This window comes from Chanos chanos, chromosome 2, assembly GCF_902362185.1.
Source record: "Chanos chanos chromosome 2, fChaCha1.1, whole genome shotgun sequence".
In the NCBI taxonomy this organism is placed as follows: domain Eukaryota; kingdom Metazoa; phylum Chordata; class Actinopteri; order Gonorynchiformes; family Chanidae; genus Chanos; species Chanos chanos.
In genome coordinates this window covers 18,858,671-18,874,968 of record NC_044496.1, presented here as the reverse complement: position 1 = coordinate 18,874,968, position 16,298 = coordinate 18,858,671, and the positions used below count along the sequence as shown (strand labels likewise).

The 16,298-nt window shown below is 40.4% G+C and overlaps 1 protein-coding gene across 2 annotated transcripts in view; it reads left to right on the top strand.

The window, feature by feature from the left end:
- Nucleotides 1-16,298, top strand: part of plekha7b (pleckstrin homology domain containing, family A member 7b) — a 69,632-nt gene that overhangs the window by 17,446 nt on the left and 35,888 nt on the right. The window contains exon 1 of one of the 2 annotated variants that reach the window (XM_030765669.1): nucleotides 11,967-12,181. The exons of the other annotated variant lie outside the window; for it this stretch is intronic. The gene's annotated coding sequence lies outside the window, so the exon portion shown is untranslated. Of the gene's footprint in view, nucleotides 1-11,966; nucleotides 12,182-16,298 lie in introns of those variants that run through there. 2 annotated transcript variants of the gene reach the window in all.

Here is a 16,298-nt window from a genome sequence, read left to right as displayed (position 1 = left end):
CCAGCATTTTTCACTCAGAATTTTCACGTTGTTTTTTTGTACCAGTTGTCTTCATAATGGATAGATATGTGCATCTTTGACTACTGTTTATCTTCTTTTTTTGTAGCTTGCATCCGTGTGTTTAAATACTATGGAGAAAATTACACACAATTTTATGAGCACAAATTTAGGACTGTGCTGGACTATGACAAAGGGTTTTCAGCAATGGCTTTGACAGACATAATCTGTGATATCTGCAATGTCCTGAAAGACATAAAGAATTTTCAGTCATGTTCATTTATCGAAGATATTCCAGTTAAAATAAACTCATTTTAGTGCTGGAGGAGCAGTTTACCAGTCTTATCACCAGATGTTCTTTTGCTCTGTCCCAGAAAGCATTGAATTTCTCTGTTGTTATTGCAGGGGTGAGGCCCTGTGGGCTGTTAATTTAGAGCAGTTAGGCACTAAAAGATTGCTCATCTCGACTTGGTGTGCTGGTCAGGATGACTGTGGGGAATGGTGCATGATGACCCTCACTGCAGTGATAGTGTAGGGCACTGAGAACAACACAGGAGATTTCACTGATCCAGGGTGGTCATTGCCTTTGGATTAGCTGATCCCACACACATCCCAAAGAGCTGACGAGAGAGAGAGAGAGAGAGAGAGAGAGAGAGAGATAGGGAGGGGGGGGGTGGTTGGTGGGGTGTGGGGGGAGGTGTATGCTTCCCTTGATGCTGATGCATAGCTAAAAATCAGTGTGTATTTCCACACTGTTTCCCTTAGGGTTGATTGGGATAAATAACGTACTGTAGTAAACTGGCAAATGGGCTGTTTAATTCAAGGCTTAGGTCTGGCAAATATTATTTCAGTTACCCTCTCACAACATAGGACATTGCTGAATGCTCATTGTTGATATATTGTCATTACTGAATCTGCGCAATAGGACATTCAGACTGTATTCAGACTAAGTATTCTCTCCACAGGCATCTCTGTTCCTATCTGATCAGTCGGAAGATTTGTTTTATTCGCCTGGTGGATTAAACTGTCGGGGAAGCATCTCAACATATGTCGTAACAACCCCTGCATGCCGAGGCACTTAGCTGTAACTGGATTGCAGTTTGGGGGCAGTAGACTCTTGTGTTTGTGTGACAGCAGCATCTATGTGGTGACAGAGGGACAAAGACTGTTGTGTTGTATTGGAATGGGCATGTTTTTCAGTGTGAGTATTGTTAAAGTGGATTGTCTCTGGGTCTGCCTTTATCTTTTTCTCTGCTTTAGATGTGATCAGAGGCTGTTGACATGACCACAATGGAGTAAAATGGAGGGATTATCTCTGTTAAACTAACTTAATCCATACCTGTGAGGCATGTAGCACAATGGCATTGTCACAGCGTTTCCATACTGTCAGTCTTTCTTTATCTTCAAAGAATTTGTATGATCTTTTTGTTCATTTTGAAGGTTATGAGTGCCATGCCATGAGGACATGAATGAGATATGTGGAATGAGTTTAAGAACGTGACCTTTCAAAGGGACACAGATCTCTCGGTGAATTGAGTGATGTAGCTGAGTTGCAGAGATGATCAGGGTCCTTCACTGGTGCGTCTCTGTCGGACCCTGTAGGAAGAGAGAAGAGTAGCTCCTGGTAGGGGCTACCAGATAGAGCGAACCATGCTGTTGTCACCACACCTAATGTCCTCAGTAGCACACCCAATTCACTGAAACCTGTCAAGTAAGAGACAAACTTCTTTTGTCTTCACATTGATCATTTTGCTTTTTTTTATCATTGGAGAAAGCAAATCTGGCATATGTTTAGCAGAAAGTAGTTTGTTCATTGAGGACTTCTTTGATCTCTCCCTCTCTGTAGGACAGAAATATGGTGTTTTCCTCTTCTTTTGGTTATCTCGTTCACTTCAGTCTGCTTAGGCAATCAAGTAAAACTAACCTACAAACTGAGACCCGCTTTTGTGCCTACAAACTGTGACCAGCTTTTGCAACAGGTGGCAAGTCCATTGACCTCCTTACTTTCAGGACAGACTAAATCACTGTACTCTAGAGAACTGGACTGAACTTGAATGCTCATTTTAAGCATCATTTAAATATTATATCTATCCATCCATCCATCCATCCATCCATCCGTATTAATGCTATAATAATTACACACACACACACAAACACACACACACACACACAGAGACATTTTTCTTTTCTCTTTTTCCACATGTCCTTGGCCAAAGTGAAGTATCCTCAGTAAATGTTTACAACTCGTACTTTTGGAATCAGTTGGACCCAAAATTGCTGCAGTGACTTATCTTTGGATCCAGGGATTTGTGATAGGCTGATTTGATTTCTGTTTGATTTATCTCTGCAGTGGAGATTTAGAGGATCAGAGTTTAGCTGGTGTGAACATATGCAATTTTGTGTGTGTACATGAAAGATAGAGAGAGAGTGAGCAAGCAAGTGAAAGAGACAGTTCTCTGCATTGAGTTGTGGGATCTTTCACACAGATATATGGATATCATTCCAGTCCAGCCACAAGGAGCACTTATCAGGCTTAAGAGCCTATAAATGATTCATTGCTTTTAACAGTGACCTTTAGTGGAACATGCTCAACCTCTGTGTGGAAGGTGGTTGCTCTGGTATGGGACTAAATCTGAATGTATGCAAGTATGACTCTTGATGCTTGTGTATTTAACCTAATTTTTAAAATGCTCTTGATGATAATGATGGTGATATTAGTAGATTAGAACTGGAGATCTTGAAAAATTGTAGCTTGACAAGGTCTGACCATGGGTCACCATAGATCATGATGATCTCGATGAACGCATCATGCCAATGCTTATTATCTCTATGTAAGAATTTTTTTGCATTCTGTTAGATCTTCTTGTCTTGCATTGTATTAGACTACACTGCATGTTTGACCAAAACTAAATGCTGACTTGCCGAGCACTTATGTCTGTTTTTTGTTAGCTGTTTATTTCAAATAATGCCCCCAAGATGGAGAGAAATGGCACCCCTGTTTGAGGAGAGCTGTTTTTCTCATCAAGACTGTAACAGTGAAACATTCCAAGGAAAAACATTTGGTCTGTGACCTTGATGTAAAAGCTTTCTCTGTCCCACAAGTCATTGTCGGGTGGCTTCGCAGTAAAACGTCTCTAAAAAGCATCCTTGCATTTAAATCAGCTCCCCCTATATTTCTGGTGTGTTAGCAGAACACTGAATCTCTTCGTGAATGGTGTGAAATAGGACAGTAGAATGGAGGTCCCATTATGAATGCATTCTGCCTGGTGTAAATCTGTTTTACGGCGGTGAGGAGTGTTATGTTGTGACAAGTCTGCTTACATGTAGTGTTAGGACATCAGTGATGAATGCAGCTAAATCTGTAGCTGAATAGCAGCCATCCGGCTCTCTCCACATATGCCTGACTCCCTCATGGGAATCATCAGAAGAGTGCAGAAAAAAAAGAAAACATACCCAATCTAAGAAGATCAGTGGAAAACAGCCTTAAGTGCTTGTAAGTGTAAAAAGTGGAATATAATCTCCCTGTAGTAACTGTGAGCAGTGATAACTAAAGGCCCCCGTATGTGAGCACAGAGTACTAGATAGGGACTAGAGCCTGTGGATGGTAGACTACTTTGTTCTAGTTCTGTGATGGATAGTGTCTGAGCTCTGGACTTTATTATTTCTGTGGTCTACTTCTGATAAAGTTAACAATTAAATTCTTCCACTGAGTTCTTCATTTTTATTACCCCCCTGGAATGAGGCAAGAATTTGGATAATAAGACAATTTAATTGCAAGGCAGATTGATTGAGCGTGCCTTCTAAAGGTCAGTAAGCTGGAAGCAAATAATAAGCAAGTTTATTTTGGCAACCTTTGGACAAAGGGATCACAGTGTGGTCTAGGCTGTTTTCCATTAGCCCCCAAACCTAATTGAATTTTGAATTTTAGTCAAGGTTATTACACTCATATTATAATTTGACATTTTGTGTCATTGATGAACACCTTGTCCTAAAATTATTAGACGTTAGTTATCATATGATTACATACAGCACTTTGGTGGATTTGATTTCTTAATATTTATGACCAATAGTAACTGTGTCAGTGAATTTTGAGTTGAGACTTCAGGGAGACAATCATTTTCTCAGAGCTTTTGGGATGGGCTCAGAATAGGCGGTTAATTCCAGTTCAGGAAGTCTGCAACCTGGAAAGAACACGTGGCTTCCTGCATGATTGTTTTTCTAGTTGAGGTCTGGGCTGTATCCCCAGTGCTGGTAACACTGCTTCTGCTTTGATGTTTGCTGTTTGGGCAGCGTACCACATAGCATGACACTGAACCAGGGGTGGACTATCACACGGCTGAACTTGCAGTATCATATAAAAAGTAATTACGCCATGTCTGAATTTCTGCACTCTTCGGGTATGAAAAACATATCTCTGTGTACCAGAATTCCTCCACAGCAAGAGAAGGTTCAATCATTACAGCAGGAATTTTGTTGCGTTTTGTTTTATTGTTTCTGTTAAAGGTGGCTTAACTAGTTATTGAGTCTGAAGGGTCAATTACTTTTTTGATATGGACAAATTGAGGCACCGGTGTGTTGCGTAACTTTCTTTAATTACAATGTTGTGTTGCATGTTCCCTCAGGTTTCTGTTTATTGAATGCAAGGTTTCAGTCGGAGCTCTGATTACACGCAGCTTCAAAAATATGCAAAGATGCGGAAAATCAGATGAGTGGAAAATACTTTTTCGTGGTATTGTTGGTCTTGGACAAAGAAATCAAAGCACTTGTTTAGTTTCTTGTTGGCTCTTGCTCACTCTTATGTAAGCACTGATTCTGTTCACTGCTAAGGCGGTGAATGCAGGAAGAAGATTCCTCACATCTGGACTGGTGATGGTGGCTTTGTTTCCTACGCCTCTTTCATTTTCAAGCTGATTGAACGGAGTCGTGGTTCTTGGAATGGAATCTTTGCTGGGATTTTACGGAAGTAAAAATGCTTTAAAGGCCAATAACAGTTTTTTTTTTCCTCTCTGGAACATCGACTTAGCCTTTAACAGTAACTATGGGAACTCCTCTATCTCTGAAACACATGAATGTACTGTAGCCAAGAAAGATGCTGTATGTAACTGTTATCCACCCCCTTTTTACATCTCATGGCCTTCAGTTCAGTCAAAGAACCAGCTCCACCGCTGGTTGTACTGCTTGAAACTACAGAGTTGTAATGGCTCTAATAGGAAGGACTTTGTAGGACTTTAATTGCCATTTCATTGAACGTTGATGCTCTTGTCAGTCTTAATAAACTGAATGAGTTTAGTGGTGTGTCTGTGTGTGTGTGTGTGTGTACTGGTAAGAAAAAAATTGCATAGGTATTGTGTGTGTATAATGGAGGTCAATGGAGGGTCCCTAGAATCTAGCATACAGGGTATGTGTGTCTGTGTTTCTGTATGTGTCTATTGCCTGTTGGCAGAGCGTTATCGTGTCTGTGTGTGTCTCTACTCCTGTAGAGCGAGGCAAGTGGTATGTGGTGGACAACTGTATAGTGCATGAATATAATACATGTATGAGATAGATCAACAGTGTATGTGTTTTCATGGTCCATCTGTATTGTGTTGGCACCAACATATCTACATTGGACATTTACGCCCATCTAATACTTAACTGGGCAGGTGATGTCATGTCTATTCATTGTTTGAGTTTCGAGAGAGAATTCTGAAGGCTTTAGATAAACCGTTAACGTTGATAAACAATGCCGTGCTGATAATAAAGTGACTAGGTCTGCTTATTTGTCTATTTAATAACGTCCATTTATTTGTCATTTTAATGTGTTTGAATGTTTTCTCTTTTTTTTTTATCAGCGTCAGAGGATCTGCGGTTGGCCACAGTAATCAATATCCGTGTTTCTAATTTGTCATTTACATGATCTTGGTAATGTGGTTCCTGAGTCTGTGTGGAATGCTAGCCCAGCCTTACCTCATTACTCCTCCAATCAGAGAGCAGAATAGCAGCCTCTTCATCGTTTAACCACGCAAGATCAAAGAATGTCACATCTTTTAGTTAGGCTCTGCCAGCAGCCGACAATCAAGACCGAACGGCTCATTCTCGCCGTAGGAATTGCGTTCTGTGACTTCAAATGAGCTGTGGGTCCTTGTGGAGGATGCAGGGTCTACAATAAGGAAGGCTGCTGTAAGGGAACCTGAGCAGAGAACCGTGGCCTCTGTGTTTACACGGGAACATTCTGCTCTGTTTCAGTATTAAAAGATATCTAAGAGCTGTAGAAATGCACTGAAATCTTACCTTGAAGCCTTTCATTTAGCAAGTGAATTCTGTGAGAGGTAGTCAGCATGGACCAGTTTTGTTAAGATAAACTTAATGTGATCAATATGAAGAAATTACAAGCTGAAATTAAAAATAAGGTAAATTGAATCATGCAGAGTGAATCATGCCCTTACAGTCATCACTTCACATTACCTTTGCTGAACAATACAAATTCAATTCAATTCTCTGTCTGGAGGCAAAAACACGAATATTAAATTTCTTTAAGCTTATTGAAAGTGTTCTGGTATGAATGTGTTCCGGTATTGCTGTTTAGTGGTTTTCATGGCATGTTTGACACACCCCATTAGAACTACTCTACTCTCCTCCTCCTCAGTCTGGTCTTATGATATTTGTCATTGTGCTTTAAAACTGTTCTAAGGATACCCATATAATGTTGTCTGCACTGCAACATAGTTGTATCGAAATGCTGGCCTTTTCAGATAAGCATATAATTTGTCTTAACCTTCAGCTCAAACAGCCTGGAGTTCTGTGAGCCAAAGCTTATCCTGCTTTGAGTGTATATGTTGGCATTGCTCTCATAATGTGAGTTAGTCATATCCAGGGCGTCAAGATTTACTCAGATGCTGCACTGATGCATCTATATTTTTATTGTCATTGGCGGTGGTTGAAAAATATTTGTGACTGGGTATGTTTGTGTCATTGCTTGTAGCCCTGGTTGTCATCTGTATTGATCAGGACTATATCTTTGGTCAGGTCAAAAGTTATCGTATCCGTACCTCTTTCCAGCATGACGATACAGAGTGATTCTCTTCTAGCTTCAATGAGAAGCATTAGTTTAGGTCTTGCTGTTACCTCTGATTGTGTGGGTGTAGGGCAACGTGCTGAGGATGATGCGCTCAGATGTGAGCCATGCGTTGTTAAGAATATCCGCATATGCGGTTTGGAGTGCTTTCGATAAGGTAAGTAAACAGATTTGTTTTGTTGCCCGCGGATATACGAACAGTATATTTACGTTACATATCCATATTACAGTGGTTGGTTCATTTTGCAAATCCACATTATTGAAGTGGATCCCTTTTTAGAGTTAGTTCATCTTTTTCGGCCATGCTGCGCTCCATTGATTGGCAAGCGCGTAGGGGAGAAAATATACGTCAAGTAAATGTCCAACGAGTATCATTCTTTCAAAGCTGCTGCCTACAATGTATTGGGAGCAGCATGTGCACACTGTGTGCTCTTGTAATAATACAATACACACAGCTTTGTCGCACCATACTTTTAATGTCGCTGAAAAGCGTATCATGGATAAAATTAAAACCAGTCACGGTATAATGATTAGTATGTCGTCCACCCCTATGATTAGTAACACAATATTTTTTCCCTCTGTATTTGGCCTCCAGAGATCCTTGTCAAAATACCTATGTTCAAGACTCAGTCATTATGAGTAATGAGGAGGGCACAACTCCTCTGGTGTAGTTTTACATTAACATGCTATGTGTGTAGTGATCCTGCAAAAGTGCATGATATTTTTTTGCACAAACATTTCTTCTGTCATAAGACGTGATCTGGTAGCTTGATTGTAATTCAAGGAGATGGGAATAAATGGTCAGAAGAACAGAACATTGTGTATTTGCTCTGACATTGAGGGGACTGAACATACTTGTGCCAGGACAGTGCAGGAGACATGGAAGAGAGAACCAGGCTGAGGGACTCTGAAGAGGTTACCTGTAGCATGCTCAGTCTTTCTTGGTCTGTCCACAAAAAAGTAGCCCTCTGTTCCCCAAATACAGTGCTGAGTATTGCAGTCACAGTGTGGGAGCATGAAGGCTGGATATATTATATTAATTATATCCCAAAATTTTGCCAAACTCTGTATTGATCCCTCATTCTTCTTTGTTTGAAATAACTTCAACTTTCTTTTACCACAGCAAATTGCTGTCTCTATTGATCCTAAGATAAGTGCCTTTGAAAGTCATTTCATTGTGGTGGTCCAAGGGGCCATAAAAAAAGCCATTTTTTTGATAAATTGCCTTAAACTGTCCTCTATAAATATTTATCAGGTGGCTAATTTTGTGCCAATGAAGTAATGGAAGTGCTGATGTCGACACTGTCCAGTCGTCCCATCTTTTCCCTGAGGCCTTGCTATAGCTTCAATCCTGGAGCTAGGACAGGGAGAGTGTACAGTGTGCTGTGGTGATGAGCATTTATTTTACAGTAGTGTTGTGCCAGCTAATGGGAAAGGCGCTGATGTCCTTGTTAATACTGTGTCATAAAAAAAAAAAAAAAAAAAAAAAAAAACAGTGGCAGAAATGCTGAGGTTCTTATGCTGCATTAAATAAATGAGGATGCAAACCAGAGTGTTGGTAAGATGAGGACGCACCGTCCAAGAGTTAGTTTGGATAGCTGTTCACAAATTTTCTGAAGAGGAAATTGTCCTCACATTTTGGCTTGCTCGCACACATCTGTTGATTGAAAAGAAAGAAAGAAAAAAAAGAATATTAATTTGGGTGTTGTCTTGGTTACGCAAAATGTTCTTGGAAATGGTAGATCAGATTCATCATCTGACTGATTTCCTTTTGAAAGAGCAGCCAAAGTTCCTTTTTAATCTCACATCTGAGTTAAGATAAAAGTTTTTCTTTTTTTACTTTTCAAAATGATTAGCGGTGTCAGAGATTGCTTCATTCACAGATGATGGATTTTCAGATCTGTAATATCTGTTTTGTTTCATGTTGTTACATTACAAGTTCTCAAAGTGTTTGTTTACTGTTACCCTGTCATTATGTGATTACTGAGTGCACATTGGAGGACACAGTGGAATGATTCTATTTCAGTTTTTGGGTGGCCAAGTTAGGGCAAAAGAATACCAAAAGTCTTTGTCCAGGAGAACCTCTTGTTCCATCCCAGGACTCAGGGCCTTTCATTTTGCACTCATTTGCTTTCGACTCATGTGCTCCTTTAGCTCAGCTCTGCTTTGTGGCCAAAGGTGTGTAGCTCCTTGTTGAAATGTGCTCTTAGTGTTCCTCAAAGCAGAAACCCAGTGCCAGGTCTCACAGCTGCTGCCTACACTCTTAGAGTTTTTCATGGTCCTGATGGAGCCGTTGTCTGTCTCCATGCTGTAAGAATGACCGGTGAGGGGGGAGAAGGTGGATAGAGCCAGAGGAACTGTTGCTACTCTGTGTTAAGCGTCAGGGCAACAAGCATCAGTGTTCCTCTGGAAAGACCCTTCATTCAGGAGGGGCCAGGTCTGTGATGTCACGTGACAGTAAAGTACAGTGTAATGAGACACCTCTTCTACTGGGAAATAGGATCACCATGAAAACAGCAGTCCCTGCTGGCAGACAGGAAGAGGGGAACAACGACAGCAGCTACTAAATATTATTTTCAGTTTGATTTATTTGTTTTAATAATTATCACCCTACTGGCACCGTGTGTGACAGTTTTATATGTATTTCTGTGTCCTTAAATATTTTGCAGAACTAAGACGGAGCTCTAGGGAAAGTTGCCACAATAACAAATCAGGTTACATGGGTTATGCAATGGAATTGAATTAAAATTGGAAAAGGATTTACAAATCCTCACTGAATGCTTATGTATGGGGTGACTGCCAAAAATAAATGAAATATTTGAATGAGTGAGAGATACAAGTTGTACTTAAAACAGGTACTTTTACACAGTTGAGGTTCACTTAAACAGTTAACATTTCTTTGAAAATGCTGGGAGTGTCCAGTCACATATTATTTTGGCTGCTGTGGTTGTAGGAAATGACATCAGTGACAGCAGCTTCAATGACAGAAGACTCCTCAAAATGCTATTGTTGCATGAGGAACAGTTGCTATATTGTCTGAGGAGTCATCTTGTTCTCATGGCAAAAGAAACCTACTGGCTTGAGCACACCACTGTGAGGGTCTCCCTATCACGGTCCGTAAAGCATTTTCCCAGCATGTTCACTCAACCCCTTAGCGAGCAGGCTAAATGCCATTAAGTACAAAGGCATTCTGACCGATCACCTTCATCCTGTGGTAAAGAATTTCTATCGTGATGTGAGTGGTGTCTTTCAGGATGACGGTGACCCCAGCAGCAAGATACAAATCATCACTGAACTGTTTGATGAGCATGAAAGTGTTGTGAACCATATACATTATGTCTTATTCACCTGAGCATATTGGGATTCTGGAGTGGTGCCTGAAACAGACATTAAACCTGACTTGATTAAATAGACTAGTCACAAGCTTTGGAAACTGTAGAGTCTTTTACAGTTGTATCAGCCAACCATTGCCACCTCAAAATGATTTGAGCACTAAATACACCACTCTTTATATTATATAACCATATATCCCTCAAGTTACAGCATTTTTGTACATGAATAAGATGAATCTTTTACTGTTTTGTTGTCATTCTTGAATTTTTTAAAAATAAAATGACACATTTATCCAACTGAGACATATTATAGACATACAATGAAACATGAATTCTGAGGCACATTGATGCGGTTCTCGCGCCCAATGAAGACACTCTGTGCTGGTGTCCTTTAGTTTTGGAGGTACCTGTATTTAATGAGCTCATTAATTTCACATGGCTGAGCAGCCCAAACGCAGACAGAGGTGTACAAAATGAGAGGGGGTTGATTTTTAACTGTTTTACAATGAATGTATTTTACATAATTTGCTTAAAAGCTGCCAGATTTGAATAATTCCTGTCGTGTAATTTTGTGATGACACATTGGGGAGAATTGCACTCACAGACAAAATTAAACATAAGAGTTTTATAAAAAAAAAGAGCAACTCTCACAACTGGTTTCCAGGGTAAAATTCAGTGGGACCACCGGTAAGAGGTGAAATCGCCATGTGTTCAAGTTATTCTTTCTCTGTCACATTCACTTCAAAATTAAGTATAGTGAAACACAAAGGTTTAGTCTTCCTCACTGCTGAACCTTTGATTGTTTATCTGGTTCAGTATTGACACAAGGGGTATGCAAACACCACCTGTTCTCCTGGTCTGCATTCCACACAGTGTTTTATCTCTCCTGCCGGCTGAGGTCGCACATATATTGTTCACAGCAAAAACTGCCTGCCGACAGCCAGGGATGAACTGAACAAGTCATCAGGAAGAATATGAAATATGAAATAGGAAAAGAGTCTCTGCGTTTCTTGTTTAATAAAGAGTGTCTTGTTTTATAGCAAGGTTACGTTTAACAGAGGAGATAAACATTCCTCTTTTCCCTGCTATGTCGTGCAAGTTTGTGGAGTGTCTTAGTAAGATGATGTTTGGCTTAAATATTATCCTGCTTGACCGCCACAGTATGCGTTTTCCTTCTGAGGGAGCCCAGCATCAGTTCTTTTGCACAGGAAGCTCACATAACAATGATACGACTGGTTAACTGTGTATGCCAGGAAATCTCACAATATGACCAAAATAGATCTGGGAGAGAACTGGGCCAGTCCTCCTCAAGGAGTGCTGGACATCACTGCAAAACACAGGTGGGGAAATATTTGTTTGGGACCCAGATACGAATTGCGCTTTTTCCTCATTTTTGTTTCTGCTGGCTGACCCCTCAGAACTGGGCTGAGATTTGTTTTAGTGAGGAGTCTGTCAGAGAGAGAGAGAGAGAGAGAGAGAGAGAGAGAGAGAGGGAAAGGGAGAGGGAGGGGGAGGGAGGAGGGGTTGAATTTGATAAGGTCTAGGGCAGTCGGCTTCTCTGGGCGGGAGAGTGAGATCTCTGATCTGCTGTTGGATACTTTGCCGTGAGTGAAACTTCAGGCAGCTGCTCCTGCGGGAGCGTTTGGAGATTTAAGAGGTTGTACAAACGACTCTCATCACTTCAAAAGGATAACAGCTGCAATGAAACCTCCTTTCTCTTCCTGTCACCGTCAGGAGGATTGGCGAGACCAGCCGAATGAAACCAGGAGGAAGTAGGTAATCGACTGCTCTGCACCAGGTGAGATAGCTGTGGTTCACGGCACTGCACGCAGATGTCAGGAGACAGATTGTAAGAGGAAGCTGAGGACTTGAAATTTCTGTGTTCATGTTGAGTGGAACTTTCTTAGCTTGAGCTTTTCTTTTCTCTGTAGTGTCTGAATAGTTGTTTTTGAGCTCTATTGTGTTGAGGGTCTCCTAGTGAAGAGAAACCCCTGTAATCACACTCTGTTAGGCACAATTCTTAGATTTCACATTTAATAAGGGATTACCCTGAGCTTCTTGTTTGCTGTTAAATTTGGAATAGCCTGCTGGCTGTACCTTGGACCCTTACGTTTTGCAATTGTTCCCTCCCTGCAGGTGGGACTATGTAAATCAACACAGTAACTTTGTTTGAACCAGACTGCTTGGGGAGAGGAACTGTGCAGCTGAGAAAATAGGCTGTGTGATGAAAACATGAAGAAAAGTGCCGATAGCTCCTCTCAGGGGGATCGCCGATCAAAGCTTCAATATGTTTTATTTAGTTCACTTTGTAGTACCACAAAATTCCTTTTTAGTACCTTGTATGTGGTGAAATATGTCAAAACAAGGGAAAAGACGTTATCTAATCATAGATGATCTTCCTAATGAAAAATTAAACTTTTGATAATGTCTAATGTCTCAGATATTGATAATGTCTACCATATGCTCCTTGCATCTGATATGTGAAAAGGGAAAACTGTCCTTGCAGCTTCCCCCACTCAATTTCTGGAACTCTTTCCACAGAAGAGACCTTTGTGTAAACACACCCTGATGTTCTGAAGTTTTCTTTTTAGAGTAATGTCGTCTCTTATCAAACCTAATGGAAACAAACTTTGGGCAATCAGCATTTATTATGTTTTGGTATATGTAAACGTGACTTGAATGGAAGCATTGATCTCTATTAATTACTGATTATAATCTGATGAAACTGATGTGCTGGATAGAAATGACACAGATACAGATAAAGATGATACAGATGACACAGGTGATTGGTTCTTTCAGGATTACTGTGAAGTCCAGTTCATAAAAATCTATTGTTCTGGTCCTATACGCTGCACTTGATATCAGTCAGTCATCATGGTTGAGTATAATCTTTAATTTAAATGAAATTCCTTGAAGGTATTATGCTCGGGTAAAGGATGAGGGAGGAAAGGTGAAATTGATGAAATATGCGAGGAGGAAACATCAGAAGCCAGTCCGTGAAAACAGTCTCGTCTATAGACACGCTGAAATGATGTGGTCTTATATTTATGCTGGCTTTCTAGAATGTGCAGCTGAATCCTGATGAGTGTTGTTGCCACAGTGCAGGTAGTTCTAACCGTCAAACACTGAAGAATGCACATGTCATTTGGGGATATAAGCAGCAGTGCCTCCTATAGTTGGTGTAATGTGTCAGTGCACATGTGACCCTTGTAATGATAGACATAATGTTTGTGTAACCCCAAACCAGTGCCTGCTTCTTGTTGGGATCAAAGGAATGCAGCGAGGCAGAATCGGGGATTTACATAAGTAGGCAATGACCAGTTTCATTAGTATCAAACACTCACAGTCACGTAAGATCACCAAAAATTTAAGGAGAGTATTACCACTGTAGTTAAGAATGAGTATGCCTCCAAAGCACCTGCCTTAATAACAGAATGGACCAAGCGATATCACTGCCGCAGTGCTGTCGTCACTGTGCATATATGTGTGTATAAATCTGCCGATGAAGGAACCGGTGGCTGGGGGGATTAACTGAAGAAAAAAAAAACTGATTTGCATTTTTGTCGCTACGAAATTAAGACAAAGAGTGCACTCAACTGGAACAAAAGTTAATTTTCATTTAATGTCAGATTTGGAGATGGAACAAGCGCTATTCCACGGACTTGCAGCGTGGCAAAACAAACAAGACTACTGTGTAGAATTGTTTATTCACCAAGTGGTAATGGAGGGAATTCCATGACAAGTAGTTCGGAAATAATACGAGGAAAACAAAAGCACCAAAGAATGTGGATTCTTAATTAACAGTGGAAGAGACCAAACTATTGTGTACGACCAGAGCTGTTGAGCAAATGACATGCTGATATTGGGAACTGAGCCTAGATGAGAGCCAGCGGGTGTATGTGTGCAAATGGCTCTGGTGCTTCAGTATAGATCAGATTCATCACAGTCTGTGACCCGTACAGAACTACCACTCCATTAATCTCTCTCCTCTTGACATTTTTCTCTCCTCTGGGCAGACAGACTCGGTTCTATAAAAACTTTTTTTATGGAAGACGAGGACAAACTTTCTTTTTTCCTCTTTTAAGCATTAGAATTGTTCCTTATCATATTTTTATTTCTCAGACTTTCTCTTTTCTGGCTGAAGTTTCATTAATTTGATTTTTTAATCATTATATTTTCATAAACATTTCTCAAGAAGCCAAGATTACTGTATGCTTTAAGTTTATCATTTCAGATGGGTAGTATAACAGTGTGGAAACTTCACATGGCTATATTCTCAAATGTCTTTTCATCACATTGCTTTGATGTTTGACTGATGAGAAGAATAAAGAGAAATAACTGTTAAAGGTACTGCAGCTTTTAATCTTAGGAATACTGACCCTCATGCCATCTCACAGTATAGGTAAGTTTTGCAGAATATTATTCAGAGTTACTGTAGCTCTGCCCAGCATGCTGTGGAGACTGATGGTCCTGTCACGCCAATGACCACACAGGAGTCAGGAGGTTGGTGAGCTCAGGGCATTCTGGCTATATATCAATGATGATAGAGAAGTTTTCAGTGCAAGAACATTCACTCTTTAAGATTACAATGATTCATCACATTCTCCAGGGGATAGGTAGGAAATTTAACTTTGTAGCAGTGCAGTGTACCTCCATACAGGCACAGAGTCATATGCATGTGGATATCTCATTTTAATACTCAAGTAATACAGTTTAAATTGTCTTCTTTTTACTCACAGTTTTATTTAAAATGGTTTTTTAATGAAATTCATATGTACCTTGTGGGCTTAGATTTACATTTTTCTCCAGCAATGCAATGGTAATTGATGTTAGTTTGTGTCTTCCTTATTAAACTGATCAGGGGCTGTGATGTAAAAAATATCACTGCTGTTCTAGGTCATAGGAATGCTCTCGCGCTGAACGAATTTGAAATGAAATTAGAGACTGTTGTTTTAGCATTTGATCAATGTATAATGCATTGTCTGTCTTTACTGCCTGATGTATGTACCAGTACATCATATGTATTCACATCTGAAATGACCATTAACAGGCCAGTGAAGCTAGCCGCAACATGAAGCATTACACCACTGACAGAAACATTTCATTACACAGACTGAACTGATGCAGGATCACAGAGGTAATAGGCTGACAAATCAGTGCTGTGAGTACATGTTGTTGTTGTTGTACTGACATTGTCTACAATTCAATCACAACCGGTTAGGCTGGATTGCAGGAGCTGCCTCATCCCTTCTTGTTCAAAAATCAGTATGTAATCTCAAGTGCCTGTGTTTTTATGTTTGGTTCAAATTCCCAACCTTAAAGAGGTGAGGCTAAGTAGATGTTTAAGCCTTTCACTCAGGCAGAAGGCAGCCCATGGCCTTCCATCCCCGTGATCCTGAGCACAGCTGATGCATGTCTGCACAAAGTGAAAGGAGTCTCTTTGGTACAGCACAGTCTTTCCTTCACTCAGTGCTCAGTCAAGGGAAAACAAGCTCACGAGTCACTCCTGCTATACCCGCAAGTGGCAACAAAACATCCCTTACTTTTGGACAGTCAACACAGATTTCTTCTTTAAACTCTATTGGTCTGTGATGATAGCAGACATAGTTAACCAAAGCATACGTTCATCTCAAGGCAACAGCTTTGCCTCACTGAACACGGGACCCAGCCATCAATTTCCCACTGTTCAAGGTTTGTCTTTCTCTACTGAGTAGAGTACATAAAAAAATGATTGGATGGATGACAGCAGTCATATTATGGTGTTATTTTTCAATCTTTTCACCACAAGAACACCCTTGTCCCTGTCTTATTCTAGCCATTGACAGTAAAATGCTTTAATGCCCTAGTTAAAGCGATGAATGACCCCATGTAATTGAAATCAATAAACTTCTAGCACTGGCCTGGGTTCATGCTGA